Source organism: Elaeis guineensis, chromosome 12, assembly GCF_000442705.2.
Source record: "Elaeis guineensis isolate ETL-2024a chromosome 12, EG11, whole genome shotgun sequence".
Taxonomy (NCBI): Eukaryota; Viridiplantae; Streptophyta; class Magnoliopsida; order Arecales; family Arecaceae; genus Elaeis; species Elaeis guineensis.
Genome location: NC_026004.2, coordinates 5682095 through 5695461, shown reverse-complemented (window position 1 = coordinate 5695461; position 13367 = coordinate 5682095). Strand labels below are relative to the sequence as shown.

The 13367-nt window shown below is 36.0% G+C and overlaps 1 pseudogene; it reads left to right on the top strand.

Annotated features, from left to right (window-relative positions):
- The window catches only part of LOC105054885 (wall-associated receptor kinase 5-like), a 65734-nt pseudogene that overhangs the window by 23722 nt on the left and 28645 nt on the right, over positions 1 to 13367 (top strand).

Here is a 13367-nt window from a genome sequence, read left to right as displayed (position 1 = left end):
GATCTCCTCTGACCAGCCTGTACCTGTCGCATGTCCCACTCACTTCGACAGGCTGTTGAAAATAGCCGACAGCTGATAAAATAATTATTATGCCGTACCTAGAGCCACGCCTCAGCGGGAATCCCAGTAAGAAGAAACCTTTTTCGAAAAGGCTCCAGTACCAGCGTACCAAGCATCAAAATATCTGGCGATCGTTGAGTACAAAAATCGAGGAGAGCAACTTCGACCGTGAGAAATTCTCTGTACTTCCTTCGTTCGAAACCCAAACTCGAAAGCAGAGGGACCGGTGTTGGGTATAAAGTACCCCCCCGACCGAAGTCTGCAGAGGACTGATCTCTCGGGGCTCTTCCAGCTCCCGACCTTGTACATGCCGCCTCTTCGAACTCCCTCGGCCGTCCGGACTTCTTCGACGATGGGCTTCTGCGTTCACTCCTTGGGCCGCCCCGAAGGCCCTCTGAGCCTCGCTATTAGCTGTTCTTCTACAGCAACCGACTACCCTCGAACTTCTTTCGGGCTTCGTCAGCATCCGAGCTTCCCCGATAATCAGATTTCTACGGTAACCGGACTCCTTCCAAGTTTCTACGGCCGTCGACTGCCTTTAGGATTCCAATCGAGCTCCTGCAATAGCCGAACTTCTATCGCGAGCGGCTTACTCCGAACTTCCATCACGAGTGGTCCGTCCCGAACTCCTGCTGCAAGCAGTCTACTCCGAACCCTTACAGCGGACGGCCTACCTCGGATCCCTATTGTAAGCAAACCCCATCCGAGCCTCTGCTGTAAACGTATTCCTTCCAAACTTTCATTACAGGTAGACTTCAGTCGAGCTTCTTCGTAGTCGGATCCCGCGACAACCGACCTTCGACCGAGCTTCTACAATAAGCGATCTCCTTTCAGCCTTCTACAAGAACCTCCATAGCGGTTGGATATTAGACGAGCTTCTACGATGGTCGGGCTCCAGCAGCTGAATTTCTGCAACAACCGATCGCCTCCGATGTCTGCCGAGCCTCCCCAGTGCCATCCAAAGTCCATCACCGGCCGACCCTCCACCAGATCCTTCATGAAACCGCACTTCCCCAACGGATCATCCTCAGGCAAGTTTTCACATCGGGCGAATCTCAGACGGACTTCTCTAGCAATTGGATTCCTACCAGGCTTCGTCAACGTTAAGTCTCTATCCGAACTTCTACAGCAGGTGACCCCCACCTGTAGTATCAGTGCCTAAGGTACCCGACAATAGTAGACTCGTCAGCAGCTTCAGGGACATCCGAGCTTCTCCCAGACCAATAATAGAGAGCCATCCCGCTCCATTAGATGTTCCAGTCGAGCTCCAGCCGACGGATCCAAGCTCTCTGACAAGTCACGACAAGAGCCGTCCCCCTGCTCCACTCCCTGCAACAGATTCCACGCGGTTCCACTACTCTCTGGCAAACCACGACGAAGGCCACTGCGCTGCTCCACTCCCTGCAGCGGATTCCACGCGGCTCCACTACACTCTGGCAAGTCGTGACAACATCCACCACTCCACTCTCCATAACTAACTCCACGTGGCCCTAAACGACCCCTGGCGCCATTACTCTCCGTAACAAACTCCAGGCTGCTCTGAACAGCCCACTGTCAGGTGGTTACAGGCGTCGCTGTCAATCGGATGCCTCCTCCATCTATAAATAAGGACCCTCAGATACGTTTTCCTCTAAGTTGGTAACTCTATCTCGAAACTCTGCCAAAATTTTTGCTCGAGCACTCCATTTTTGTTGAAGCAGAGTATTGACTTGAGCGTCGGAGGGACTTGCCGGAGCACCCCCAACTCCGGTTTAGACTTTCTGTGCAGGTCTCGACAGTGGCCGCGGTCATCCCAGCTCCAGCTTCTCCGACTTCGGCGGAATTCTGCACCAACATTAAGTATTTAGTTTAAGTTTGACAATTTTATTTTATGACTCTAAGAATTGAGATGTGAAACTTTGATAGGTTGATTTGAGCTCAAATTGAATATAAAATTTAGTTTATATTACTGTTTACAGGATTTTTTTTTGAATTTTGATGGGTTGGCCATTTAACCCACAGCTCATGGCGGATCGGGTCAGGTTGGGGTTTTTCAAATCGATCAGTTAAAAGGGCCAGCCTGCCCCGACCCGTTTAGAGGTGAATCGGGACAGGTCAGGGCGGGCCAGCCCATATTGACAACTCTAGTTGGACTGGTTAGTAGGAGGCACGAGCTCTGAGAAAGCCATGCTTGACACCACTTCTTACCTTTGTCTTAGCGAGCACAGCGAGTGTGTTAACTCTACCAACGCTCCTGGATATTATTGCAGATGTTCAATGGGCTATGAAGGCAATCCCCGTCTCCCGAGTGGATGCCAAGGTACTGATCATGAGTTTAAATTTCCTTTTGCCCTAAATTCAGTCGGTTGAATCAACTATCATCCAATCTAGATCGGAGATTGATCAAATTTTAGGTTGGATCATCATTGAATTGCTAGCTTCTGCCTTTGAAACTTAATTAGGAAACTCAGCTTTTTCTTTTTCATTTTTTTTTTTTTGGACACAAAGGGAACTCAGCTATTTAATTGAACAACCCACCTGAATTTTGGGTGAATCAGCGATCTAACTTGGTCAAATTAACTACCTCTGTCAACATAAAGTATTTTTCATATCATGTTGGTTAAGTATATATAATTATTCTTGACCAGAAACTATGTTTAATTATTGTTATGAGTCTTTATACGCACAACTTTTGTTTATCTTTCACGCGCGCACATGTGAATTCTTACTGTTGAGTTCCTAAACTTTTGTTTAAATTAAATAACTTTGCCGATAATTATTTTTCTTATTGATTTCTGAGTTTTTCTTTTAGATGGAATTTATGGATCCGTGAGTTAATCTGACCAAGATATCAAGCCGCTAGAACTGCAGTGGACTCGAGCTCTCTGTCTCCCTCGCCAAAAGTTGAGGGAGTCATGAATCCCCCACCAAATCACCAATTTATTGCCGAGGGACTCAACTTCTCATAATTCTTCTCATAATTCTAAATTTTACTTCAAAGCATGCCTTCTCCTCCTTATTATAAAGCTGTTTTTATGGGAGACATAAACGAGTGCGAGCTTCTGGGGCAGTATCCATGCTATGGAACCTGTCTTAATTCCCCGGGGAACTACACTTGGAGGAATGAAAGGAGAATTTTTATTCATGAAAGAAAAGATGATTACAATCAAGATTTAACTACATAATAAAGAAACTAAAAATATAAATATTAAAAGAACCTCACCTACTCCTCTGAAGACTCAGAGTTCAACCATGCATGGTGTTTGCAAGCATTATCTTCACGGAAGGAGGATAAAAAAAAAGACTCCTAGTTGCTACCTTCTTTTTCTCTCTCAAAAACTCCTTACAAAGCTCTAAAAAAGAGAAAATAAAGAGGTCTGCAGCCTTGCTACTCTCCTGTCTCTGTTCATTGCCTTCTCTTTAAATATGCGAGATTTTCCTATGAAAACTACATCCAAAATGCAACCAGATCGTGTCTAGTGTGCATAAAAGTCTTCTGGCTGTCCGATCAATGTCCAACCGCCCAGATCTTGCCTAAATAACACTATCAAATCAAGAATCGATATCAGCCATTGGACCATGATCAAGTTTTGCTCTGAGCCATCGGATGGCGCTAAAATCTCTTCGACTGGCAACTCATCCCTACTGTCCGATCGTGCTTCGACCCAATCTCAGCTGTCCGTCAGTGCACTGCCCTCTATAAACTGTGATAATAGATCAGGATAATTTTTTGTGGACCGTGACTGGGATACTATGGACCAAGCGGTTGGTCCACCATACATTGGGCGCTAAATTAGGCTTGGGTTCAAGCCGGTTTGATTTGATTTTGAGCCCATTTTGACTTTAATTAGGGTCTGCCTTTGGCTTTTCATTCAGTATCCATTTGAAGTCCGATGGGCTCCAAATTTGAGTCCTTCTAACTCTCAAATCAAGCTCTTTACATTGACAATCATCTTTCATACAAAGCACAAATAAAAGCATCAATTCTATAGGAATAAAGATAAATTAATTTACACATTAATGCTTTTATAGGTATATTAGATGTACTTGTCACACCCTCCAATTTGAATTTTACTCGTCCTCGAGTATAGAAAGGATTTAGGACTAGATACCATTTAGCTTAAAGTTTTAAATTTCACTAAATAATTTTTAAAAGAGCTACTGATGTTCAGTAGAACATGAGTGAAGTATGTCATTGAGGTATTAATACTAATCAGTGTGGAAGTTAAGCTAAGAACATTAAATTTTTTCTGAATTTTTTCTAAATTATCCCTACTTTTATGTCCAAATCATTAACCTTTATATGGGTAAGTATATTGTTACTTCCATGCTTCATTTATTAATTTTTTTTATATATTTCTTTAACATTGTACTGCTATTGAGTATTTTAACCCCTTGAGCTTTTTGCTTGATCCATATAGCGAGTTTTTAGCCAATGACTCCCGAACTAGATGACTTTAGGGCATTAGATATAAAATATCTCTCAAATTTACTCAAATCAAACAGACTACGAGTTTAGACTAGCTTTACAATAAGTTTTTTTATCCTTCACACCTTTTGACGTGAATCTTAATGCTTGTTTTGGTAAAAAGATCCAATTACACAGTGAGAAGTACCTAGAAACTTTCTTTTATTCTATAAAATGATTTATTTTATAAAGAAATGAATAGTTATCCTACACTAGCCCATAGGATGTAAATTTTTCTTTGATGTTGGTAGGAAGAATTAGAAGTACTCATAGAAAAAATATTTATGCTCTAGACTTAACTTTTTATTGAGTTTTCTTAATATTTAATCCTTCATTATCTCACAAACCCTCTGAGCTGTGCATCAATTTTTTTTAAAAAAAAATACTTGATTCAACTTGATTCTTAAGCATAATCGGATGTCTAACCACTAAATACTAACTTATTCGAAGACTTAAAAATTTTTTTATTATTCTCCCCCCAACTTAATCAATATTGTCTTCAATGGAGTAGGAAAATAGAATGTGATATATAAAAAGAAAAAAAAAGGAAGGAGTTCACCTGAGCCTTAAGGATAGCAATGTAGTTCTCCCCCCCAACCTAGCTGATAGCCCTCACTGGATTCAGGTTCCTAAATAAACTGAAAAGGAAAATGAAAGTAAAATATGAGGATCTGGGTTGCCTCCCACGAGCACTAAGTTTAAAGTCTTTAGTCAGATTTTTATTAAGACTACTCTCAAAAAATTAGGTTACCTCCCAATAAGTACTAAGTTTAAAATCTTCAGTCAGACTATGCTGACTCTCTTACCTATCCAAGATCAAATACTTGATTGAAAAATTTCAGTGGTCTTTCACACCCAAATTTAGAAAGATAGTTTACAACCCCATTATCGATAAATTCCATTATTTCATTATTTTTCATTACCAGAAGATGGTTCGTGATCCTACTCTCAGTCCCTTGTTTATTAAGAATTTTTTCTATTTATTCTTCTATCATGCTCCTAAATTGAGTTTCTAGATTAAGAGTTGGATCCAATGCACTGATTACTAAGAGCATATCATATAGTCTTATACATACATACTCAGGTGTGATTGAGGATGACTTCAGTTCTAGGATTGAGAGCGATCCTAAAGAGGGGGCTATTGGAGCTCTCAGCCATGTACTGCCCTCTTGGGTTCCCAACAGGTTGACTAGGCAGTTTACCCTCCTTCCACCTCCTGAGAGAAGTGCCTAGTTGACCTATTTGGATCTCTAGCTTTGCAATTGTCTTGGTGTGAGAGTGGAGGATTTGTCAGATGTCTTTCTCGAAAGAAAAGCTGTAATTGGGTACAAACTGTGAGGTATATTGGTGCTAGCTATAGGATGGATTCCTATACTGTGATTTCTAAAAATTGGATCTATGAGTAACCGAATTAGCCATAGGTAGGGATTTTCATGAAAATTTGGGGTGATCTCTCCAGCCTGGCTTATAGGTATTTGAGTAAGGATTGTGTCTTGGTCTATAATTATTCTAATCAATTTGTGCTTGATTTACTTGTTTATGTATAAACTCAAAAAATTGGGATGTAGCAGGACAATCATAAATAGTATGTGCAAAACTCGAACATATAGAACAAACATCAATCATAGGTGTGCACTACAAGAAAACAGTGATTTTGCAACCATATTTTTTGGTTGAAATTTGCAACCAATTTTATGATCGATTTTGCGATCAAAATTTTTATGATCGATTTTACGATCGATTATTAAAAATTAATATAATGATGAAAAAAATTAGTTGCAAAATAATAATTTTGTGATTGATTTTGCAACTGAAAAGAAAATATAAAAATAAATTTATAAAATATTAATTTTGCAAAATTTTGTGATTGATTTTGCAACTGATTTTTCAATCACAAAATTTTTTTATATTTTACAACCAAAATGTTGATCATAAAATATTTTAATTATTTTTTTAATTTAAATACAAAATAAAAAATAATTCAAAAATTTTATGACTAATTTTTCGATCATAAAATTAATATTTTGCAACCATAAAATTGGTTGCAAACTTTTTATGGATTAAAAAAATAATGCAACAATTTTGTGATCGATTATTTGATCATAAATTTTTGTTAATATTTTATAATTGAAAAATTGATCATAAATATATTTTACAATTGAATATAATTTTTTTCTACTTTACGATCGATTTTGTGATCAATATTTTAATTAAAAAATCAAAAATAATTAGTGATCAATTTTGTAATCAATTTTGCTAATAAAAAAATTAGAAATAATTAGTGATCAATTTTATGATCGATATATTAATAAAAAATTAAAAATAATCAATGATCAATTTTATTAATAAAAAATTTAAAATAATTAGTTATCAATTTTGCAACCAAGTTTGTTAATAAAAAATTTAAAAATAGTTAGCGATCGATCTTGTAATTGATATCTTAATAAAAAATAAAAAATAATTAACAATTGATTTTATGATAGATTTTATTAATAAAAAAATAAAAAATAATTAGCTATTGATTTTATTAATAAAAAATTTAAAAATAGTTAGTGATCGATTTTACAATCAATTTATTAATAAAAATATAAAAAAAATTAGCAATCAATTTTATGATCGATATATTAAGAAAAAATAAAAAATAATTGGTGATCAATTTAATGATTTATTTGATTAATAAAAAAATTTAAAAATAGTTCGTGATCGATTTTATGGTCGATATCTTAATAAAAAATTAAAAATAATTAGTGATCAATTTTATGATTGATTTTATTAATAAAAAATTTAAAAATAATTAGTAATCAATTTTATGCTTTATATATTAATAATAAAATTAAAAATAATTAGTGATCGATTTTGTTAATCAAAAAGTTAAAAATAGTTAGTGATCAATTTTATGATTAATATCTTAATAAAAAATTAAATATAATTAGCAACCAATTTTATGATCAATTTTAATAATAAAAAATTTAAAAATACTTAGTGATTAATTTTATAATCAATATTTTAATAAAAAATTAAAAATAATTAGTGATCAATTTTATGACTGATATATTAATAAAAAATTAAAAATAATTAGCAATCAATTTTGTGATTGATTTTATTAATAAAAATTTAAAAATAATTAGTGATCAATTTTTTTAATAAAAAATTTATTTATTTTTTATTTTTTGATCACTAAATCGATCATAAAATTAATATTTTGTAACTAAAAAATCAATCGTAAAAATATTTTGCAACCAAATATAATTTTTTTTATGACTATGGTATAATTTTAAAATTTAAAGCATATCTTCATTATTCATTATCTAAATAATTATCATTAGAGTATCATCATAAAAGACTGTTTCGATCTGATAGCCCTACCTATGTCGATTAATAAAATTCGATTTCAACGGTCACGAATAATCGTATGATGATCTGATAGATAGAAACCATCGATGGATCCAAAAATTTATAATGATTATCTTGATGATATTTATAGCACACTATCAAAATTATCACTTCAATCGGACATCATTATCGTGGTCAATTTAGCAAAGGATGATTTAGACTGTTAAATGAAAAATAAATGATCAAAAGGTCAAATGACATCCGATTATAGGATGATCTTTTACATAAATGATCTTTGCTACTACTTTAATCATCTATATGGTGGTGATCGTAAAATTCAAATCACACATATATGAACCATCAACGTTAAGTGGATCTTATAAAAGTAAAGTATAATAACTTAAGGACTTTAAGAATGAATATCAAGAAACATATAGTTTTGGATGGTTTATATATGTACGGTTTGAATTTTATGATTATCACTATACAAATGATTAAAGTAGTAGAAAAGATCATTTATCTAAAAAATTATCTTATAATCGGATGTCGTTTGATCTTTTAATTATTTATTTTTTATTTAATGGTCTAAATCATCTCTTACTAAATTGATCATGATAATAATGTCTGATTGAAGTAAAATTTGACAGTATGCTATAAATATCATCGAGATCATCATTGTAAATTTTTAGACCCATCGATGATCTCTATCTATCGAATCATCATGCGGTCCTTCATGACCGTCGAAATTAAATTTTATTGATCGACATAGCTAAGGCTACCAGATCGAGGTGATCTTTTGTGATGATATTTTAATGATAATTATTTAGATAATGAATGATGAAGATAGATTTTAAACTTTAAAATTATACCATATTCAAAAAAAAAAATAAGAAAAAAATTATATTTGATTACAAAATATATTTGTTATCAATTTTTTGGTTGCAAAATTTTACGATTGAAAAATCAATCATAAAATTTTTGAATTACTTTTTTAATCTATAAATAAGTTTGTAATCAATTTTTTGGTTGCAAAATATTAATTTTATGATTAAAAAATTGATCATAAAATTTTTAAATTATTTTTTCTTCTATAATTCAGTTTGCAAAAGATTTTTCGATCATAAAATTTTTTAATATTTTACAATCAAAAAATCGATCATAAATTTAAATTTTAAAAAAATTAATTGGCATCGATCAATTTTTGAAAAAAAATTTGAATTTGAATTTTTCAGTCTTTATAAACCCCTGAATCCCCTTTTCCCCTCTTCGACCCACCCGCTCTGGTGCCCCCCTGGGATTCTCAGCCTTTTCGTGGCCGCCCTGCATCCACCCCCTCCGATGCCCTAACCCCTCCCCCTGCATCCTCTGCCTTCCTCTTCCCACGGCCACCCCGCACCCACCCCCTCGGATCCTCTGCCTTTCTCTTCCCGTGGCCACCCCACACCCATCCCCTCTGGCACTGCCTCCCCTGCATCCTACACCTTCCTGTTCCCACGGCCACCCCACATCCACCCCATCTGGTGCCACCTGCGGTTTTGCCACTCCTCCGTGCCATCACCCCAACCCCACGCTCATTCATGGTCCCCCCTCCCCTGGGCACCCACCCCATCACCCTACCCTCCACCCCTCAGCTCCGTGCTTCCCTGTTGCCCAGCTATGCAACCCAAGAGGGGGGGGTGAATTGGGTTTCTAAAAATTTTAAGCCCAACAGATAACTTATGAAGAACAAAACAATGGCTTAAAACAATATTAATTACCTAAAGCAGTATTGCAAGGATATAATAAAGAAATAAGATAAAGCGATAAAGCACACCACAAACACAAGGATTTATAGTGGTTCGGTGCTAACCTTGCACCTACATCCACTCCCCAAGATCCCACTTGGGAATTTCAATCCACTATCCTTTGTATTCAACCCGAATACAAAACGTCGGAAACTCCGACACTAGCTATCCCAAGCTAGATCACTTGTTTCCCGGGTACAAGCAAACCCAAAACACTCCGATTTCAGGTTCGGATCAACCTTTCCTTATTTTGGAAATCCTCCAAAAATAAGAGCAAAAACTCACAAAGAGTAAGAATATTTAGAGCACAGATTAATACAATAACAGCTCCTTTTATGAGCAAATATAACAATAAAAGCTTTACTCAAATGAAGAACCCCTTTTTCAGATTTTCTCAAGATGAATGAACGGTTGAACGAATGCTTGAGAAGAGGTTGATCGTTGATTGAAGATCTCTTGAAAGCTTTGAACGATCTCTAGATCAAGGTTGAAACGATAGGCGTGAAGAATTCTCTCCTTGAAAGATCTAGCTTTTCTCTTTCACAATCTCTCTGGTATATTGTGGATCCTCTCTCTTTTTCTCTATGGATATTTCGTTGATCTCAGGCTTATTCTTGCAAATTACGGATCCTCTCTTCTATTCTTCTCTCTTTCTCGTCTTTTTCTTCTTCTTCTCTTCTTTTTGATTTCACGTTTGATCCGCTATTTAATCTGCAATTTCTTTCATCAAATTAAGCATTTTGTAGCATTAGAAGCAAGAGAAAATAATTTAGGCAGATAAAGAGCCGTTAGAGGATTTTTAGGAAGCATAAATGGCAATTAAAATGGACAAAAAAATAGCCGTTGCTGACATTTCCCGTCGCAGGGGTCGACTCATGAGTCGACTCATGCTTCAGAGGTCGACTCATGAGTCGACCTCTGTTGCAAAAATCAGAGAATGCTTTTCTAGAATTTCTTGGCTCAAATTAGCAGGGGTCGACTCATGAGTCGACTCATGCCTTGTGGGTCGACTCATGAGTCGACTCACAGGTCGTGCCAAGCCAGAAAACTAGCGTGCCAAGGAGAATTTTTGCGTGCCAATCAGCTCACAGTGCCATGAGTCGACTCATGAGTCGACTCATGCACTTCAAACCTTCATAACTTCAAAAATATAAGTCCAAACACAATGAAATTTTCACCAATAGATTTCAAATCATTTGTTCTACCAAATGATACTATCAAATCAAGATTTGAGTGAAATTATGATTTTGCCCTTGAAGATCATAAGGACTTTTTCATTTTAAAATTATTTGAATCCCTTCAATCTGATTTGTAATCATCAAAATCAATCTAGGAGCAACAATCTCCTCCTTTTTGATGATGACAAAATATTTGAACAAAAATATTTATGTTAATGCATTAATTTCAAAAGAATCCATTATAGGTGTATATGCTTGAAAAGAGTATGATTCTTTTTGCATGTAATATAAATGCAAAAATAGTTTGTCCATTTTCTTAAAGATTTGAAAAGGGTATTAGATCATTTTGAGTTCAAGATATATCAGAGCAAGAGAAGATAAATAACTTTTTCTATGTATCAGAGCAAAAATAATTTTTACAATGATATCAGAAAAGATTTTATAATGTATCAGAGCAAGAAAATTTTATAATGTATCAGAGAAAATTTCATACTGTATTAGAGCAAATGTCAGAGAAAATTTCACACTGTATCAGAGCAAATGTTATAATATATTAGAGAAACCTTCACACTGTATCGGATCAAATGTTATCATGTATCAGATTAAGTTAAAAGAAATTGTAGGATGTATCAGAGTAAAACAAATTTCTTATTGATGTATCAAGGTGAGTAAAATTTCAAAAGCAAGTTTGAATATCAGAGCTTATATAAAAAATACTTATTTGCATTGTACTCATGATTTTGCTTTTGATGGATGACTTTTTGTTAAAGTTCTGTCTGATACCAAATTTTGATACCAAATTTCTCAAAGTTTTGTTTAATCTTTCAATCCTTGTTTTTGTTTAATTTCTCCAATATTTGTTTAATTTCTTCAATATTTGTTTTAATTTCTCCAATATTTATTTTTGTTTAATTTCTTCAATATTTGTTTTAATTTCTCCCAATCTTTGTTTTTGTTTAATTTCTCCCCCTTTTTCTCATAATTTAGGGTTTTGCTTTTTGTCTAATTTCAATTTTTGTTTTAGTTTAATTTCTCCCCCTTTTTGACATCATCAAACATAGTTAACTCTTTCTTTTTTTTTTCTGAAATATTCTTTAATTTCTTCTTCTTTAGAGTTTTTTTTTTTACAGATGTTTGCTCCCCCTTAATATAGCAATTATCAACAGCAAACAACAACAAGGAGAAGATAATATTTCAACAGATGTATCAGAGATTGAAATATAACCAAAATATAATCATTACAAAGTGGTAGAAATATAGGTAAAAGATGATTCCATTAATATCATAATTGTTTCAATACATAAAATTCAACCGGCTAAATGTCAATACATGGCCCCAAGGTATAGATCCTAGAACAAGATACTAACTCCTAGGATCTAGATAAGTCAATGATCAGAGTCATCAGATATAGGGTGAGGAGATGATGGATCAGAAGTGCGTCCTCTACCCCATCTGCCTCTGCCACGAGTGGAAGTGCTGGCACGAGCAGGAGAACGAGATGAACTGGGTGGCTGAGAACGCTGAGATACTAGGGCTGATACCATGAGTCTGATAGAATCAAGTACGTTCAGTGCTCTGGAAACAGATTGAAGTAGAGCAGTGAACAGGGTGGTAGCATGCTCACTCGATCCTCTGATCTCTTTCCTCAGTAGCTCATATCCACCTTCTAATGCTCCTCTGAGCCTGCCAGCCTCTGCAGTGAGATCTGTGACCTCAATAGTAGACTCCTGTGGCTGGGGATGGGCCAATGCAAGGACTTGCCCCTGCAAGTCAAGAACTCTGCCAGTAAGTCTCCAGACTGTATCCTCAAGCTGCTGTATCCTGACGGACTGATCTGAAATCATCTGAAATACAGTGGAGATGTGGGGAGTAATGGTCTGATCAGAAGAAGTAGCTCCAGGTGCAAAAGAAGTACTACTCCACTGGCTAGACAGCAAAGAAGCCACACGCTGTGAAATATGCTCGATCTGATCGTCAGCCAGTCTGAACTCTGATGGAGGTGCTCTGCTCTCTGGCTGATACACTGGTGTGGGCATCCTAGTAAACTCAGAAGGGCCAGCCTCAGTATCAGGAATGAACTGGGTATCTGGTGAAGCTGTCCTGAAGTCATGTACAGGAGAAGATGGACCTTCTTCTTCTACTCTGCCTTCAGTTCTGTCTTCAGCTCTTTCCTCAGCTCTCTCCTCAGCTCTTTCTTCAGAGCCCTTGATCCAACCACCAACAGTCTTTGTAATTCCCATTCGGTGCAGGCTGTGTTGGTTGAAAGTGTCCACATGTGAGAGCTTGGTAGGTGTCTCCCCCTCACAGCTAACTCCAAACCTCCTAAAAACTCTAGTAAGGGCCATACCATAAGGCAAGTGTGCCTTTGATCTGTTCAAAGTTTCTCTCATGGCCTCTATCATAAGTGCAGGGAGGTTTAGGGGGGTCTGAGTGATGATATGAAACATGACACATACATCTCTGCCAGATAGTAAGTCATGTCTACCACTCCTAGGAAAGAAGAGTTTCGTTACAATCTGATGCAGGACCCTCATCTCAATGGATAATAGCTTTGCTTCCAATTTG